This window comes from Aythya ferina (assembly GCF_964211825.1).
Source record: "Aythya ferina genome assembly, chromosome: 3".
NCBI classification, from domain to species: domain Eukaryota; kingdom Metazoa; phylum Chordata; class Aves; order Anseriformes; family Anatidae; genus Aythya; species Aythya ferina.
In genome coordinates, this window is record NC_140298.1 from 10,142,513 (window position 1) to 10,162,582 (window position 20,070).

The following is a 20,070-nucleotide window of genomic DNA, read 5'->3' on the forward strand; positions in this document are numbered from 1 at the left end:
CTATTTCTGTTCTTTCTTTGAATCAGTCAAGGTTGTAGGGTTTTTTTTTCATTAGCTGTTATGCAATGTCACTTATATTCCTGGCATTTGTGTTTCTGGAAGAATTTGCCTGTCAGTTTTGCATGCTTAGCACCTCCAAAAAATGGAATTTATGAGTTCACTTTGCATACATAGTAACTGCATCCTTGGCTGCGTGTTCACTAATTGAGCTTGGAGCACATAACTAATCCCATCCCAGACAGACTCCAAAAGGGGATATGCGAGTCAGAAAGTGTTGTAGGGTTGTGCATGGAGAAGCATTTTGAGGTCTGCTTGGGATGTGCTGGTGCAAAGGCTATTTTGGTATAGTGGTGAAGCACAACTGCATCATTCAGCTCCTGCATTATTCATGGCTTCTCTTCAGAAACTGGCTGTGCATGAAAGCCAGCTTTTCAAGGCTAGTGGCTTAAGAAGGATCTTTTACACGAGCCTTGTCTGAAGTTCTCCGCCTCTTGGGGCAACAGAAGTATTTTCCAATACCTCAAGAAAATTGGAGACTGTGGGGATTATATGAGGGGAAAGTGTCTGTTTTCACAGTCTTGGACTTTTAATTTGGTTTTAGATTTTTTAGCATTTTTCTAGGTCAGGTAGATGTGACAAAGCCATGTTCATGTCATAGGGGATGACAATTCAGATGTTCCAGTGAGAAATTTGTAAGTAAAGCCTGTCATAGAAAGGATGCAGCAGGATCTGCGTGCTGCACAGATGTGGTATAGGAACACCACATCTTTCTTTATTTAAAAGAATCCCAAACCAAACCAATAAAACACAGGAAATGTGGGCTTCATCTGTACCATCCCCATGCTCAGCCCGGAGGATGCCCTGCGATCCTCAGGCCACGTGGGTGAGGCTGACAGGGTTGGATCCTGATGGCCAAGAGCAGCCAAAAGCAGGAAGGGGAGCATGTCAGAGCAAGGTCAACATCTGCATGGCAGGTCTGCTGTCACCCTCACACAGGAATTCACTGCTGTCTGGCATCCCACATGGGAACTACCTGCTTCATAGCAGTGGAAGGAATGCTCTGGAAAATATCAATACCAAACTATTGGCAGTTGGTTGTGAGGCAGTGAACTCAAGGAGCTCCTAGCAGCAGCACACCGTTTGCTGCAACGTGGAGAAGTTGGATGCTCTGGGAATTTGGTGAGGTGGCAGAACAGAGCCTGCAGAGCTTCCCTGACTTTGTGTGCTTCTTACCCGCATGTCGAGACTTTGTTCAAACTCATCATTCCTCTGTCAGTGTCTACATTTCTGTCACACTAATGGAAAGACACTGCAAATTGATGTGTCTGTATGGCTAGAGACCATTTGTCTCTTTTCTTAGAGAAAAATCTGCTTTAAAAAAAAAATAAAAATCTGCTTTAAATAAAAATAAAAAAATAAGTTAAGTTCTATACTGTTTTATCCATATCTTGAAACTTTACCAATACAAGCTAGTGAGAAATTTCAGCTCTTTCCATTGTCAAAATTGCTAAATGCGAGTGGGGTGATTAGGCTCCTTTTCTTCATTCAAAGTTTTTGGGCAGGAATTCCAGCTAATATAAATGTCCCTCATGGGCCAGATTAGGTCTCAGTATCTAATCTAACATGAACATTTAAGTGACTTGGATTTTTTCCTGCCTTCATTTTTCTAACAAATTTTCTTTTAATTTTCTTTCAAATCTGTTGGTTTTGGTAACTTTTCAGTTGCAGAAAATAGTTTTGTGCATAAATAGATGATGGAAATTCTAATAATTCAAAGTTTGTTTTCAGACTGACTTAAATAGAAAAGTAATCATTTTAAAATATACTCCAGAGCGCAAATCACAAGAAGAACCCCTAGCAGTTGATAATAGGAACAATTAAATGTTTCATTTTTCTTGAAATATTGTGAAATAAGTTTTAAAAATTGTTAATAAAACTCTATTAAAGTTAATATAAAATCAAAGTTTAATTTAAACCAATAATCAAAGTGAAATATTTTTACCTTAATGAAATGAAAAGGTTTTGGTATTGGTGAAATAAATAGTGCAAGTAAGGTCGAATTAGACTTTCTTTCTGAAGCTTTACTTTAGAAAAGTAAAAAGCATTGTTGAAATTACCACGGTGGACTTTATTTTTTCTTTTTCTTTTTTCTTTCCTTTTTTTTTTTTTTTTTTTGCTGCGTGTTCTGACAACAGTCTGTTTTTCTTTCATGCACTAGTTCAGCCTGGAAAGTACATGCCAATGCATCATTGATGCCAGTGCATCATTGTAGTGGCCAGCTTCAGTCACTTGCTGACTTCTCACCTTACTTATTGCATGCCCTCATTGAGGTCAAGGCTTGGATTTTATCAGTCAAGAAAAGAGATTTTGGCCATTCCTTTAGTGGCTAAATCAAGAATCCCAAACTGTCTGGATGTCAGGAGCACAGTAAGTCACACTAAGTGGTGCCTTATTGCAAATGGAAGAGAAATGAGCTCTCCAGCTCTGTGTGCCTCTTGGTTCAGGTGCTGAGATGGGAAACATGGAAATAAACCTTTCAGTGGCTAGTTCATCCCAGCATAGCAAGGCCTTGGCTAGGATACAGCTAGGTTCTCTGTAAAAAAAAAATAGTGTATTAATTTCTGATTTTATTTTATACTGGTACAAACCTACTAAGTTTTTCTAATTGCTGGTGTGTCAAACCCCATTTAACTGGGAGGAGACTGTGGCTTTCTTTGTGCATGGTATGAAGCACCAATGTGTGTGTGGATGTGCCTTTTCTGGTTTGGCATTACCAAATTAAGTGTCAGTTTGTGAAATATTTACTCTATCTGCAGAGCAGATGGAGTGGAAATGCTCATGTGAGTAAATATTTGCCATATATGGACTGTACAATCTGGCTGCATCCTTGCTTATACTCTATAATTTATGCTTTTTAAACAGCAATGAAGAAACCTCAAAAGATTCAGAGGTTCATTTGGATTCTCATAAACACCAAAAGCTTGGATGCTTTCCTCTGCCTCTTGAGGCTCTGCAATTTCAATAAGAAATTTGGTGGAAACAGTTTCTGTAGTAATGCATTTAATGTTTTCACTTCTGCTTCCATCTAGGTGCAGAATATGCAGGGTAACTGCGAGGGAACAGGGGACATTCACTGCACATTTTTAGACTCTGATACATAGCTCTGTTTAGATTCGGGTCAAGTATAGTGCTCGACAGGCAGTCCAATTTTTACCTAAAAATGTATTATTCTGATATGTTTTAAATACCTAATTCTGCTCAACACCCTGTGTAAGAGAAGTCTTATTTGACTACTATCATTGAATGTGTTTTCTATAAACTCATTTGCTCTCTTCTCTTAGATAATGAACATTTCAAAACGCATTCAGTAAGTGAAAACGTAGAGAAATAGGAAAGTTTATTTATAATTATACTTTTAAATGATTTTATTCTGAAGATTTATTAAAAGGAGAAGAAAACCCCCTAAAGTTCTGAAGGAATATTAACATAACATGCCTGTAACTCAAGCTGTGTTTAATGAGAGGTGCTGTTTTTTTTTCTGCCATGAGGGCTACAGTCCAATGAGTGATAGCTATGAAAGAGGTCACATACATATTCATCAAATTCGACATGCACATGTAAACTGGTTTTAATAGGCCATGACAGCAGAAGTTGTGTCAGGCAAATAGCTGCACATGTGCTCATTCCCTCGACTGGCATATTTAGCCATTATCACTCTGGTATCCATGGATGAAATATTAGCTTGTTAACTTAAGACCATCAGTTGTTGCTGATGCTTAGTGGCAACCAAAAAAAACACAGATTCCCTCTGCAACTTTATTATGTGCAGAGGTAGAATTGAATTATTACAATTTCATTGTAATATTTCCATTTCCTTCCCTTATTTATTACAGAGGATATTTGCAAGTGATAAATTGGAACGCAACTACAATATAAATAAAGGGTCTATTGATTCAAAAATACTCCAAGGATTGCATCCTGTTATTTCCATGAATTTCTTCCACTGTGCTTCTGATTGTACATTCAGAAGGAACAACGTTGCTACAGCAGTAATTTTTCCATGAGCACACAGCAGCGTGTATATTGACACAAAAAAAATAAACCGAGGGAAAATACGGTCCTTCAGAATCCTCAGCGCAGCAAGGGGTAAACGACCGGCGCTCCGCCACGTGTAAATCAGCATACCTGCTGGATCCCGCTGGTTTGTTTTGCCTAAGGTGTGACAGTTTGGTTAACAGTTAACCTCTTCTTGTTGTTCTCTTCCACAGCTAAGGACAAGGAATGCCGGACTTTTCCCATCTTGTAGGGGAATAACATCTTTCTGCACTGGGGAAAGAAAAAAAGAAAAAAAAAAAAAAAAACGGAGAAGAGCCACTACATGCAGAAAAACAAGGTTACTTAAACAATAGCTTTGCATCTGAAGGAAGATGTACTGCATTGCAGTCTCTTCCCCAGAGAGATTTTTTAAAGGCTACACCTTTGGGCTGATGTATGGGATTGGGCTATGATGGTGTGTTTGAGGAAGGGATTTGCATTGCTCCAGCAGCAAAGCTACCTCTGCGTGATACAAGTATGATGCACTGGGTTACAGACCTGTTGCTATATGTATGTTTACAAACAAGCTTGAGCAGGGCGAAAAACCTAAAAAAGAGTTAAAACCTTGTAGCATTCTAATTGTGTATGCTGAGGTGTGAATGCCTTGCTTTTCCAAATTGGTTCCCTTGCATTTGTTGAAGGTCTTTTGGAAATATTGAGAGCTAGTGAAAGCAGATGTCAGGCTTGGCCAAATTATGGTGTACTTGATTGTAATTTAAAAGTAATAAAACAAGTCAGCACTGAGGCAACTCATCTCGGCAAAGAAGGAAATAGTTCCCTCTGTAAACAAGTTCTCCCCCTTCCATGTCAGGCCAGGAAACTGAGCTGCGTAAGTCATGAGGGCAAAATCTTTAGATGCACAAATAAGATGTGGAAGGTGGGTCTTGAACCATATCCTCTTGTGGCCCATTAGACCTTGACATAGTGGGGAAAGATGGTGGGAAGTTAGAAATAGTTTGTAGGTTTTCTTCTGCACAAGGACAATAACTGTTTCCCTGGGGATGGTAGTTGCAAATTCCTGGTGCACACACTAATTTCAGCCATGGTCCCTCCTGTCTGTGGCCTTAAAAGACTCTTTATGCCAGGTCTGGTATGAAGTTGGCTACAGCAGCGTTATCCTGTCTGGGAGTTGCTCTGCTGCCTGGAGGGAATATTCACAAAAACGAACCACAGCTGCAGTGAATAACACCAAAGAGCCTTCTCGGGAGTTGAGGTTGGTGTTTATTTTAAGAAAGCACACCTCGCCTTTGTGATTTTGGACTCCCACACAGTTGGGAATGCCACGGCCAGTTGAGAAATCTGTAAAATTGGACTCCTGAGGCAGATACATTCATCAGTCAGTATGCCCACCTTTGCGTGCCTTGCACTGCTGTATTTTGTGTAAGAACAAGCACGGAGAATGGTGCTCTGTCAACCATCCCAACTGCAAGGAGAATGAGGTTCAAAGAGAAATACTTAAGGAAAAGTTCTGCATTTCGGTTTTGAAGGACTAAATTGAGAATTATCTGTATTTAGAAAAGGTGACAAGTTTGGAGCAGGTCCTCTGTTTCTCCACATCATGCCAGTTTGTGTGTCTTTGTCTTCTAAGTTTGACACTACATGCTTCAGAAAGAAGAATTAATTAGAGAAGTTGGACAGGAGATAACTGATACTATTTGTGGGGTTAGTCTTGCTCTAATCATTTAGAGGTGAAGGTGGCATTATGGCCTGAAATAGAGGACATTATCCTGACCAAAATGTTTCTTAGCATTGCACATTGCTGCTCCAGGTAGTTTTGAAATCCAGGTATCAGCCAGTGAATCTTGCCAGTCTTCACCTCCAGGCTGGAAGACCCTCTTGCAGATCTGGAGTCCCAGCATCTTGGCATGCAGGTCACTGGAAGATTTTGAGTCTGAAGTCTTCCAGACAGTGTCTTCCTATGCAGCTGTGTAGGAAGAGTCTAGTGCAAGGGGTCATGAGGAAGGCTCTTAGGTGCTGCTGTGCAATAAATGAAGATAATTTAAGAGGAGAGACATGGAGAGTTGACATGAGTTAATCTTTTACCATTCCTCTATTTTGTATTTGTTAATATAGCAAGTCTGGTTTCAAATATTTTGAAAAAAGACCTGAGACTGCCCCAGTACTAACTGTGCAAGGAGAAGTCAATCCTATAAAAAGACTTTATCTTTTTATTAAAAAATGCACTAAGTCGTGGGAAAATATTCAAAATGAGGAATGATCTGATAAAAAACATTAGAGGCTTGGCGTTGGCTCGTATGAACTTTTCTGAAAGAGAAGGGACGTGTTTGTATATTTCTTATCAAACAACCCCAGATTTATTTATATCAATCATTCCTGTAACATGACATGTGAAATTAGCATTATTATTTAATTTTGCATTTACAGCGACAAGCAACATCATTTTTGATCTTGTCTAGATAGAGGAGATGGTTTCCAAAAGTGCTTTTCAATAAATGGGAAAAAATGGCTGCTCCTTAATAATGTAGAGTGCAGTTTTGATTCATCTGGGTTTAAGAGCACAATTTTTTACGGAATCCAAAAGAAAGAAGGTTTTTCTAAACCTCCTAGTTATACTAAGAAACCTGTCCTCTGAGCAGGACAATAATATGCTGCAATCTCTGTCACAAAGAAGCATTTGAGGTTTTTCTTCACTTTTGTGACCTCAAATCAACTTTCTGTCTTGAATATATAGTAAACAGTTCCACTGCATTCATTCCAAAAGGCAAGCACATCTGAACTTGCAGTTGAAACTATTTATTTGACTTTTTTTCTTTCTTTTTTGACAAGCTGTTTAGCCTCCTTGATTTATTGACATGCCGAGTTAATTCATTGTTTGAATTTGAGAGAGATTTAGGGGTGTGCTGGGGTGGATTTTTCAGCTGTTGGGTAGCACCAGCGTTTGCAACTGGAAGTCTAATTAGGGGATGGGACAGGAAGAGCTGCTTGCATAGTTATTTTTGCATGTATTTTAATGGAAATAAGGAAATACAGCAAGTCAATGGTTAACGTTTATAAGTCTGCATATAGATAAACTTACTGCAACTGTTAGACCCTTCCATAAGAGTTCCATGTCTTTATGTTCTTTTCCCTTCCTCTGCATTTCTACTCCTTTAAACAATTGGAAAAAAATCTGCATCCTAAAGTTTTAGGAAAAGTTTGTCAAGTGAGGCTGTCTGTAACCATCTGCAGCGCTCTTGGCCATCGAACACCAGCAAAACTTCCCCAAAAAATTGGCATGGCATTCCCTAATGAATGAGCACCACCAGGGAAATGAAGCCTCAGTTTGCTTGCCTGTTGTTCTGCCCAGCAGGAGAAATCCCCTATATGCCACTTCTGATCACTTTTTTGAGTCAGTAAAATGCTCCTTGGCACATAGTTTCCTAAACTTTATGGGGATGATTTTCCGATGACATGACATGTAAAAGATGGTGTCTTGCATGTGTTTTTCCTTTCTCCCTTTCCTCGCTGACTGCTGGGTCACCGTTGTCTGGTTGAACATACACAGCGTGTGCACTATGTGCATTCACACTTCCTTGGCAAAGGCACCTCGTACAGAAAGCTCACTCCATAAATAACTTGGGCCGTGCGTTTATTCTGCTCTGAAATGCTGTAAAAAATAAAAGGCTACCTATCAAAGTTGTTTGTCTAATAATGGAGGAAGGGGACGATATTGTAAACACTGTCCAAATGAATTGTAGTAACCAGAATAAATGGTGGTTGCTGTTACTGAGCGCTGAGACTGAGCCGAGGCCTTTCCAAATGCATCACATGTGACTTTAATCCATTCCAGAGCCTAGGTCTCTTCCAGGCTTGGAAATTTGATGCTCCGAGGTGCTAAGCCCCCTCTATTGCTATAGAAATCAATAGGGCAGCAGCCTGCTCAGCACCCCACAAAGGTGATCAATCTGTTGCAGGCCCAGTCCTCCAGGCCTGATCCTGCACAGCATTTCTGTCCACACTTAATTTTAGACAGGGATATACCGCCGTTTGCAGAAGGACCACTCGCTTTAAGTTAACGTGCACATAGGGTTTACAGCACCGGGGTCTTGGTCTGCATTTGGGTTTTGTTTCGATGCCGCAGCTTGCTAGCGTGCCTTCCTTGTAGCAGTCTGCTTGAATAAGGCCACATTTCTCTTTTTAAAATCAGCAGTTTATCTCCTTTTGGTGGACAAATATTCTTGGCACTGAACTTGTTAATAATAAGCTGGAACAGGGGCTTAAAGGAATGTGTTTACAGTGTCTGAATGAGACCGTATAGGATATATCCAGCAAAACACCATTTTATGTGAAAGTTTAAACCAGCAGGTGCTGATGCTCACACAGTGTCCCCTCACCAAGAAAAATGTTAATTCATGAAAGAAACAGTAGGGTGGGGAAGGGGTGGAGGGAAAAACAAAAACCAAAACCCACGTTCTCAGCCATCAATATTTGCCACCTGAGAGGGGATAAATCCCACTTCAAACAACCCTTCAGACACCGCCATGTAATGGTCAGAAAAGGCACTCTTTGAGGTGACATTCAAACCTCTGATAGCAGGCAGGCAGTTCTGACAAGAATAATTTTCTCTCCTCTCAGGCCAGTGACTTTTCTGCTTGCCTACCTGTCCGCCACAGCCTGGCCAGAGCAGTAACTGAACCCAGCTTGTCGGAGGGGTGGGGGCCGAGGCCTCCGGGCCTCCCCAGCCCGTCTGTAATTATATGGCCGGCAGAGGAGTTCCTCAGGTTGCACATTAGGCCCTTGCTGAGATCAGTAATTATAATATCAGTTTTCTCCAAATAGGTCTGACAGAATGGCATTGGTAGCAGAGGTGACTCAAAGTTTAGTAAGTCTTAGGGAAAGTTTACTGTCTCCTGCTGCTTTCTGTCCCACAAATTTGGCTTCTCTAATAACCAGCACTGGCCACAAACAGTAGGAATCCTTTTCAATCACTATTAGCAACACTTCATTTCTGTCATATTTGACCCCTGGCAAGCTGCAGCCCAGCAAAGAGCATTCCCTGCAGAAAGTAACCAGACGTCCAGGATTTACTCTGTGACAAATGACGTTGTTAAGGGCCCTTAAAAAACACTAAAACAAATTCACAGCAGGACTCTGGAAAGCCCTTTACCAACCTCCGAAGGATGCAAGGTATAGGATAGCCCGTATACAGTAGCACCCCATCTTTACCTGTTCCCTGTGTGACTTCATGTTTGCTGGAGCCTCCAGCAGGAAACTGCTGCTCCCCTTCAGTTTCTTGAAAGTCTGGTGATGTTATTTGTGTTTTATACTGGGAAGTTTCCTAACACAGTGACACCCTTCTGCCACCTAGACGTTTTCATTTGCAGCTCTTTCTGGGTAGTTCAGCAACCCTGTGAAAAAGTGAGACACAAGGAGGTTATTACAGCCACCAAGGCCACGTCTAGTCAATGCCTTAATTTTAAAAAGTAAAATATCTAAGTTCATCAGGAAACTTTTGTTTTGTTTTGTATTTTTAATTCTGTCATGCACAACACTTTTTTTGGAGGGCTTTTTTTTTTTTTGGCATACTTAGTTTCTTGCAGAGCCAGTTGTGCATTTGAGGGGACATTGCAGACACCAGCATCCACGTAATCCGCTGTTGTAAGGGTATAAAACGGGTGCAGCATGACCCTGGGCAAGGCAAGCAGCAGCAGAAGAGCTGCTGGAAGATTGGAGCACGATAAATAAGAGATGCACAGACTGCTCTTCTTCAGACACATCCAGCTCAGTAGTTCTGAGATAGATCCAGGTTGCTCAGTGGGAGCTGTGGTCTGTTAAGTGTAATGAATACATTAAAAAAAAAAAAAAAAAAAAGAAACAGGAGAAGATGTAGCAAGACAGAAAAGCGAGGGCTTTTGATGCCACAGCCTCTTACATACTCCTCCCAGCTGTTATTTCCTTATTTCATTTCCTCACCTTGTGATTTACGGGGGGGGGGGGGGGGGGGGGGGAAGCAACAAAAACCTATCTTGGCTGATGGTTTAAGGCCGTTCAGAAACAGTGGTCAGCAGGGTCACCCTGAGTCCTCGTGCATTGCCTGTTCTCCTTCCCACCCACGTCACCGTGCAGGCCAGCCACAAGCTCGGGGCAGAAAGCTGCCTAGGTGCGGCAGGCACTGCCCTGACCGGGTGAACGGCATTGTTTGCCCTTCCGTGGTATTTTTCCGCTATGCTCACAGTTGACATTTGAACATATTTTGGAGGGCGTGTTGCAGCCGCACCTAAGCCTGTGCCTCAGGCCTGTTGTCTCTGACCTAGCAGCCTTCTTGGCAGCCAAGCTGAGGGCTATCCTCTCTGTGCACGTCCAGTACATCCTTATTTTAGGGATCTGTGCAGTGCTTCGCTTAGTTTCAGGATTCCCTGAAGAGGTACATTGCTTTTAGGTCAAGAGCAAAACAGCCTATTTCAAACAGACCTACATGCTTTCCTTGTACAGTGCCCACACACTCCTACTTTTGCATGAAAAATGAGAGTTTTGCTGTAGTTTCTGTCTTCTGTTCAGTTTATGTCTTCCTTGGCAAACCAGATGTTGGCACGTGCAGCTTCCAAAAGGCCTGGTCAGCTTGCACAAGAACAGAAAACAGGCTGGGTGCACTCAGAATTAGCACAGACTGACTTGAGAGCTAGCTACTGTCTCAGCTGGGCAATGGTGTTTGCCAGAGAATGGGATTAGGTGAGCAAGTATCTGTGGGATGCCAGAATTGTATTTCTTGGTCATCAGTGCAATGAGAAGTATATGTTAAAGGGTGACACAAAATTATTACTGTTGTATTTGGGCACTTGCAATAAATACATAGAAGGGAGAGGGTAGGAGAGGAAAAAAAAAATCTGTCAAGAATTGCTGCACATCTGTGTGTATTTTGGGGCCTGAAATTGAACATTCTCTGGAGTCTTTGATCCACAGCTTGGTATTTTGCTGAAGAAGGCTAAGTTAGACTGATCAAAAAAGAGCAGTGTGAAGAGGGACCAATTACTACTTGCATTGTGCCATGTGAGATTGTCTTCTAGACCTTGATATGCTCTTAATATACCACAAATAGCCTAAGAAGGTCCAGTTCTGTTGCTGGGAATGTATGTACTGAACTGAAAGTATTTTGCAGCCATCAAGGTCTCCTTTAAAAATATCTTTACAATTTTGTTTCATCTTCTCCATTAATGCCCCCTGCCAAGGCTCATAGAGTGAGTAAACAGAGTGCAACAGAGCTGAAATCCTAGGAGATGCTGATGGAGTGCATGGTTTGTACTGGGGTGGATCAGTCAAGAGGGCCTTGAGCAAAAAACTCACGTAGGCCTTGCTGTTCAACTCAGACAGAAATCGGGCATCAGGGAAGAAGTGTGTAACCTGCTACTTTCCACCTCAGAGGCTGTAGGTTGACAGACGTTTTTACACACCCGAAGTTGTGCTGTAGGGCTGCCATCTCGGCCTGGCTACCATCCTCCCGGCCCAAGTAACCCCTTGGGTTACCCCTCGTATCTTGCCAGGTTGGTTTTCAGCCAGCCCAGGTTCCTGAGCCATACAGCTGTATATACTCGCTGGCTGGGGCCAGGGAGGGCAGACCCACAAGCAGCCCCCCTCTGGAGGCACATCCATACGTGCAGGTGGAACCACCAGGGGACCCCAAAGGTCCTCAGCGTGGTCACTGTTGCAAAGCCCATGGGATGCCTGCTCTTCCAGTGTGTGAAAAGTCCACTCCCAGGAAAGACAGGTTTTACTTAATTCTTTCTGATTTTTTCTCCTCCTTAATGGCCTTAATTGATTTCCTTTCCCTGTGGCTGCAGGCCCGGATTACCAACTTTCCTCAGAGCCTGAAGGTACAGGACACTTCTGAAGTCTCGAGGCAATGTAATTAATCAGCTGTATGGAGAGATGGAGTCCAGTTAAACTATCAGCCACTACTGGCGATCTGCAGTGGAGCCATGCTGATCCTGCGGTACGTGAGGCAGAACTCCCTGTATGAGCCATTAAAAGAAGTCAGATCCTGCTGAGGAGGAGAGGTAGGTCTTGTGCTTAATGCACCAAACTGGGATTCACGAGGCAGAAGCCAAATTCTCGCTTCCCTGCCTCAGCCTTGCTGCCTGCCCTTAGGGTTGCCACTTACTATCTGTGCCTTAATTGCAAAGTTTCTGCGTGCCTGTGTTGCTGTACAAAGCTGTTTTTTCTTAAAGAAGCAAGACGTTTGCCACAACGGAGCCCTGTGATCAATATAAAGTATCACAGTTAAAACGGAAAGAGGGATATTTGCTGGAATGAAGACTGTTTCTTGGGCTGACCCACAATGCACACGTTGTGGGGGCTTGTTGACTTGCTGCTGTGCTAATGCCCATTCACACGGCTCGTTTCTTTTTTGCATTGCTCAGTTTATGTGAAAATCTACGTCTTTACATTTCCAGTAAAAGTCTGGTCCGGGCTAAGTTAACATAAAGCTTGGTGGAGAAACAAGGGGACAGGCTAGCGTTAAAAGGAAGGGAGCAGAGGTGACTCAAAGTTTAGAGAGCCTTAGAGAAGTTTACTGTCTCCTGTTGCTCTCTGTTCGACAGAGTTGGCCCATCTAAAACCAACACTGGCCAGCAGCAGTGGGAATCCTTTTCAATCACCATTAGCAACACTTTTATTTCCATCATACTTGACCACAGCAGGCTGCATCCCAGTGAAGAGCATTCCTTTCAGAAAGCCAGCAGACATTCAAGTGCAGCGGATTTACTGTGTGAAAATGGCATTTTTAGGGGCTTCTGAAAATGTTTAAATGAATGCTCTTTTTTTTTATTCTTTCTCACAGCTTGATTCTCAGCTTAGAAAGCCCTTCTTGCTAAACGATTTTAGAGTCTCCTACAGGAGTTTAAAAGTTAGGTTAGTGTTCAAAATATAAATGTCTCTTGCTACTGTGGAACTACTCATTTCTTAAGGCATGTATATTGGGAGAACTAGTGTTTTCAACTATTTTGTTCAGTGTGAATGAATTAGGATTACTGATGCATATTTTGGAGTTGACAAAAGAATTCTGGACAGTCTTTAAGTTTTTATGAAACTGTGCAGTAATGTTCGTGAGGTTTTCCTGCTCAGACTAGCAAGACAGCCTTCCATAATACAGCCCCATTCAAGTTGAAAAGAGCCAAGAAGAAAAATTTCCCCTGGTTTGGCCCTATTCCTAAAACTTTCCGTATCTCCTTAATCAGGAGACTGCTTTCAGGTCAGGGGGAGGGAGCGACTGAAGGGACTTAAACTCAACACTTATTTGTTGGAGAGGACAAATAGAACTAAAGTCAGTCTCCACTGCAAATCTTAGTTAAAGCACAATTGCAAGGAGCTGGTTAAATCCAAGTCACAGTGTGGTGGAGTGGTAGGACTTCCCTTCGCTCCCCAGACCAGATTAAAGTGGCTCTGGGTTTGGTTCTTTCCCTGCACAGAAACGCCTGGGCTCTCGCCAGTTCTGCCTGGAATCAAAGGGAATCTCTTTTCTGCAGTGAATTATGTGACGGGCAATTATGTGCAAATAACTATAAAAGTATGGGTTTTGTCAAGTTCCCGTAAAGTCCCTGTTTATATTCACAAACTTTTACTGTCTTCTTTCCTGAGGCTGGAGATTTCAGGAGCAGCTTGTGAACTTTGTTCCCCTCATATTTTTTTTTCTTGTCCTGGTTTTGGGGGTATCACTGAACCGACGGCTGCTCCTGTGAGGGAATTTCCATGTGCTGATTCCACGTGCCTCTCCCTACATAAACTGCAGTTGTGGCCCAGGTTAATCCCACCTCACTGCATCAATAGCCCAGTCAACAAAGACAATCTCTTAGGGTTTTCAGAGAGAAATAAGCATATTTAGACAGTGTGTGGGTCAACTATGGGATGAATAATCTGCTGAAGAGCTGGTAGTCCCTTGTTAATTATAGAGCCTTGGTGATTGAGACCCCAGCCAAGAGGCCTCTGGTGAAGTCAGATGAATCCAGGCACGTGGTGCTCCTGCCTGCAGCCCTCCTGAGCATGAACAGCAGTGGGTGCAAATTCAGTTTGGGTCAGTGTGAAAGCATAATGCAAAATGCAACACAAAAACCCTGTGCAGGGGAACAGTTTGACATCCTTCTGTTGTTCTCAGGAAATTAGTGCAGCATCGCTTTGGGAGTCAAACACGTAATTTGAATGTTGGGCCTTCTAATTGATCCCAGTCTTGACAAAGACAGACTTGATGTTACATACTATGTGATCACTGGCACAGCAGGGGCAACTAGACAGAGAGAATTGAGTGGTGTGTTCATGAAACAGCTAATAGAAATCAAAGATAAAATGTTGCCTCCTTGAAATTATGCTCCCCCACACATGTGGTCTGTTCTTTCTTATATGAAGAATATAGGGAGTATTTAATGAACTGGGTCTTAAGTGAGTATAGCATGTTGCCCACTGCAACTGTGTGGTCTCCATTAAATGCAATACTGTATTTTTGATGGGCAAGCAAATTGGTTTCTTTTTGTTTGTTTGTTTGTTTTGTTTTGTTTTGCTGACATTAGCCAGGAGCTTACATTTTCCATTTCCTACAGTAAATTGTGCTTGTCCAGTTTTGAAGAGTACAGAGTAAAGGTGTATAAATGTGTATGTCGAGGGTGGCAATGTAGGAGATGGAGTTCAATAGTGCAGTTTCTGTTGGTTTTAATCTAGATTGAGGTGAATATTTACCTGTCAGGTGCTTTCTCCCCAGAAATCACTGCCCTACTATCATTTCTCATGCCCTTGTGCACTCTTTAATTATTAGTATAAAATATTCTTAGTAGAAATATTAATAAACGTGTACAAAGGTATTTGGATTGAAACACTGCATTTAAGTGACTGACTCATTCAACTGCTCTACAGGCGGTAAGTTAGAGCTTTATTATAGGTTGACCAATTCTGACTTAAGGTGAGATGCGGTCAGTAAACATGGGTTTGTCTTGTTTTTCCCAAGTAGAAAACATTCTTGTTTTGAAGGTGTTATCTGGTGTAATCTCTGTTATTAGAATTAAGGCGGGAAAGTGTTACTGTGAGTGTGCCTGCTGTTTTGGCAACAAAATCAGTAGTCACTGGGTACTGGGATGGCTTGAAAGTGCAGCCAATGCAATGTTCACAGTGATCAAACTGGAGCTCTTGCTGCTGTGTCGGTTGCCAAAGATACATAGTTAGAGCCTTCATTCAGGGAGAATGAGGAAAATTCATAGTCCCATGACATTAAATAAAAAGAACAGCCAAAACCCTTATTATATATTTCCTATTTTCCATTTCTTTGTATGTGATTTCCTTCTCCTTTACATCTCTCTGTGTCGGAAAGGTTCTTGTTTAAAAGGTTTTGTAGATATTGGGAACAAAAGCAACTGAACTTGAAGTCTGATCCAGCCAACCAGCTCTTCCTGCCATGTACAGCTGTTCTTTCCTTTCGAACCCTCCAAAACCCTCTGAGCTAAATGCTTCATTTAAAAAAAAAAAAAAAAGAAAGAAAAAAAAAAAAAAAAAGAAATCATCAATCGTAACCCTTCTGGTAAGGAGAAGAGGATTCTTCTGAACAATAAATAGAAAATTTCCTTGCATTCTTTTCAACACAGTGTCTGTTATTCTTCCTGTAGTAACTGTTCTTTCTGTGCACCTACCTACCCCCCTTTCTGTGTGTTTCTTCTTCTCCATCCTCTCTCAAAACATGCTGTCTGCTCCGTCTTCCCAGTTGTATCACATTCCCTGACTTTTATCCTTTCCATCTTGTTTCCATGGGCCTGGTCTGGTACCACTGAAATTAATGGACATTTTGGCAATTTCTTTGTCTATAACAAAGCCGGATGCTGTCTAAGTGCTGCTGCACTTGGACCAGTAGTAAGTGTATCAGGTTCCCTATGAAACTCCATCACACTGGTGCTCAACAGGAAAATCAGTGCTGCTTTTGTCAGGCTAGCCAGGATGTACATCATTACTAAAGAAGCAGTCAGGCCGTATGGAAAATTAAATCAAACTCTAAGATCCCAAGATGAATTGGAGATTGGCTTCCTCCCAGTTCTGTTCCCGAGGCTGAGATCTTTAGCAGACATGCTGGAGGAGGGAAAAGATGGAGCAGGAGAAAGGGAAGTTTTAAATGCCCTGAGGCAAAAGCTTAGCCATCCTTCTCGGCAGCAGTTTCCAGCTCTCTGAAACCCTTACTCTCAGCTACTGAATAAGTGCTCACTGTTTCAATTTCTATATTTTTTTCCTTCTCTCCCTAAAATATAACTATCAGTCTTTACAGTAGGGTAGTCTGGCTTTTGGAACAGTCAAAGCTTAAAAAGCTGTTAAAGAAACTTTACAATAAAATATAAAGAGTATGTCACCTGCCTGCTGTCCCCACTGGAGAGCCGTGTTAGAAAATCTCTTCCTGAACTGATGGCTCAAGCTTTCTTTTTAGTTAAAATAAGATTGTCTGCATAAACCAGGCAAGGGAAGAAAGAAAGGGTCTTGAAGAAAGAAAGAGAGATTGAGAGAGGAAGAATCACAAATGAGTGATTGGAAAAATGTCTATTCTTTGTCCTGTAAGCACTTTAGTGACGCATTAGAAAGCTGGTAACCCTAAGCTTCCTCTTGTCAGTGAAAAACAGGAGGTATCTCCGAAGCATAATTCTGCTCAGCTAAAACCTGAGTCAGCCTGCCAATGTACTTTCTGTCTGTGTGGATGATAAAGGAAAAAAATAGCAACTCACTTTCTATGTTTGGTTTCTCAAGCAAATGCTTAAATGTGAAAAGGGTGAAATTAGTCCTTTGTGTATACGGGAGGGATACAGTACAGGCAGATCTGCAGGGATGCCAGTGAGAAACTAGGGACACAGAGCAAGAACCAGCATGTGAATGAGCCTGTATGTCTGAGGCAAAGGGAAGAGACAAACAAATCATGTCCAAGAGTAGGTGGCACCAAGTGATGGGCACTTGTGACAAAGATGGAGCAAATGTGGCTAAAATGTCCCTGTGTTTGCAGCTGTGTTTGGTGCCCAGTGGTGGCTGTCACGAGAAATGTTGGAGGCTGAGAGGTGTGAGGGCGCAGGAGGAAGCACCTGGACATCTCTGGCTGCACTAGAGACCATGGTGCACAGACCATGCTGCAGGCTGTTGCTTCTGCAAAGCTCAACCTATCTGGGATTTTACACTTAAAGGGCCTTGTTCACTGCCATTAATAATTTGCAGCAAAATCAGACAGAAAATGAAATATTTTTTTTAGTGTTAAAAAAGCTGCCCTAAATAATTATGTATTTTTTCTCAGATACGTGTCAGACCAGCAGGGTCATAGCAATCCTTGAAAGGTTACAGAATTTGTTTGCCAGGGGGCCATTGCTCTTCTGTTTGTTTATTGCTTCATCTGACACCTTATGCACTTCCCATGTTGCTGAGGGTTGCCTATAAATCTTGTACCTTGTACCAAATTAAGAAGACCATCTGTTGAAGGAAGCCTGTGTGAGGAGGTTTCTTGGAATGCAGCACTGATGGAACTGTAGCACCTATACAGTTATCTGAAGCCCCTCTTTCCCTGCAGAGAAAGGGGGCAGGATTAGTTTTCTGTTGAGCACCACACAGCTCCAGTGAATCTGTAATTTCCAAATGTCTGTTGATTGGATTTGTGTATTAATGGTTATAAGGATCTTCCTCCTTAAGCTATAAATCACATTTTATGGTATTAATTCATAGGAAATGATTAAAGCATCCTAAATAGGTAAAGATTTACAGGTTTAATATTAGCTGCTTGACTGGCATCTCCCCTTGATGTTGTAGTGCCAGAAGACTGATTGGAGTGAGTTCATTTTTATGGAGTTATTCTTCATTAATAACCTGTTTCTGACTCCATCAAACATGTGCAAGGGACACGGAGACAGTTATTTGTTCTGAATATGAGGGACTGTAGGTTAAATGTTTTCCTTCATTTCAGATTAGTTACAGTACTGTGTTCTCTGCTGTAAGCAGCAACTCACTGCTGAGGGATGTGTGGAACAGGCAGGCAGTTAGGTTATATTCTTCAAAACAATTCTTAAAAATTCAAGGATGTCCATTGTGAAAGGATAACAGACTCGGCTTTCCCCCCCCACCCCCTCATTTGATAATGTAAATTTTTTTCATTTTGAAGAATGCACCTACCTTTTAAAAAATAATCTTGATGGGGATTTGAAAACAAGAGGGAATAGAGCCCTGGTAGATCTGGTCAGAAAATGTTTTCCAAGAAGCTGGGAAGAAACAAATTGTTGTAAGATGTCGTTTGTGAGTTAGTATTTGTGTATTTGAATGGGTAGAGGGCAATGCAAAGAGGATCAGAGATACAGTAATTGTATCTGGGAAGGTTGTGCATAGTCACGAGAATATTGTCCATTTCTGCTGGTACAAAACAGGAAGATCTTTTGTGAATGACAGATTGAATTTCCATCTCTTGGTGCCTGCATGTGCATAACCTGTGTATCCCTAAGTTGCCACATTTCTACAGCAAAAAAAAATCTGTGCAACCATCTCACTTATCTCCTGTTAAACATAACTGTAATGCAGTGATATCTTCATCTTTACTCAAACTGAAGGTAATATCTCCATGTTTAATCAGTCTGGAAGGTGCCATGCTTTTTGGTCTCCTGAAAACGAGACACTTTTTTGATGTCATCTAAATCATATGCATTGCACTGCAGTAAACAGGAAGGTCTTGATACTCCTCACCTCTCACACTGCCCAAACCGAGTTCATCAGGCAAGTTTGGAACAAGAAAAGGCCATTTGTTAGCCATCATTATAGAAGATGGATTAAATCGGCAGTTTCCAAATGTTGATCCAGAGACCTGAAGGTCTGCAGAGACTGAGCTGACCTTGAGAATTTTCCATGCTTTGATTCAGTGATTAAATCATGTTGCAAGAAGTTCACCAGTCAGAAACATATCATTGGCTGATGATATGGCTGGCAAAATTTGACAGAAGTCAATGCAGTCATGCAGCCCTCACTGCCTGAAGAACTGTCCTCTTTCCCAGACCGTGTTCAAAATCTCTTCCTGTGAGAGCCCCACAGCGGTGTCACTGCTACTGCAGCACCATTTGGTTATCAGGGGGAGGGAAACAGTCTTTGTGATCACCTTTTCTTAAGATGTGTATATGGTATAAAAAGTTTTGAACACTTCTGGCTTTTACTTCCAAGAAGTTGGAAGGGAGGAAAGTTATTACCACAGAGAAACAGAAGGATAATACTGGATGTTTGTATGTTAGAGGTGGTCCATGTACAGTGCCTGGAGGATCTTCTGATGAGATGTCACATCATATAAGAAATCCAATACTCAAATGCTGTTGTCATAAAAAGAAGGTTTTACTTTGACTCTATTCCAGTACTTCAATGCTGTTCCAGAAAAATAAAGAACCAGTTTTATAATGAAATTACTTTGTTTTGAATGCTGTTCACATACAGAAAATGAAAAAATCTTTCATGTTCTGGTTAGAGGAATTAGCCCCAAGAACATTTTAATGCTACTCGCTCTTATTTTTGATTTTGTGTTCCAGAAATGTCTGTGTTGCTTGCTAATGATCATAAAGCATCATCAGCCCATCCTTTGCCACGCATAATGAAAGCCAGCATCTCAGCAATGTTAGGAAGTAGCTTTATTTCGATACCAAAAGGAAAAGATTTTTTTTTTTTTTTTTTTTTGTTAAAGACCAGCAATAATCATGGACAGTACAGCAAATCACAGTGTTTTTCCCAGCAAAACACGATCAAATGTTTTATTCTAGCCAACAAACAGGTTTCTGATTCTGCGAATACCATGACACAGAAGGGCATCTCTAGCAGTGTGCCATTAAACCTCCTTGGCCTGTATAAGAAGAGCTTGGTTCTGACTGTGTCTAATGAACTTTGAATTCAGTGGGACTCTTCCCGTGACACCTGCTGACGTCTCCCAGGTCCTGTCAATAGACCACTGGGAAGAGAGTTTTTTTTTCCTGGTTTAGCAGCCGTTTCACTCTGATGTACATGGGAGGCTGAGCAGATAGCTGGGGTGTTTGT

General features: G+C 41.7%; 1 long non-coding RNA gene across 5 annotated transcripts in view; it reads left to right on the top strand.

Annotated features, from left to right (window-relative positions):
* Nucleotides 1-20,070, top strand: part of LOC311434716 — a 277,684-nt gene that overhangs the window by 152,500 nt on the left and 105,114 nt on the right. For 4 of the 5 annotated variants that reach the window (XR_014691666.1, XR_014691667.1, XR_014691668.1 and 1 more), the window contains one exon: nt 11,871-12,086. This is a non-coding gene — a long non-coding RNA (uncharacterized lncRNA). The remainder of the gene's footprint in view (nt 1-11,870; nt 12,087-20,070) is intronic. The other variant, XR_014691669.1, reaches the window with a different exon arrangement.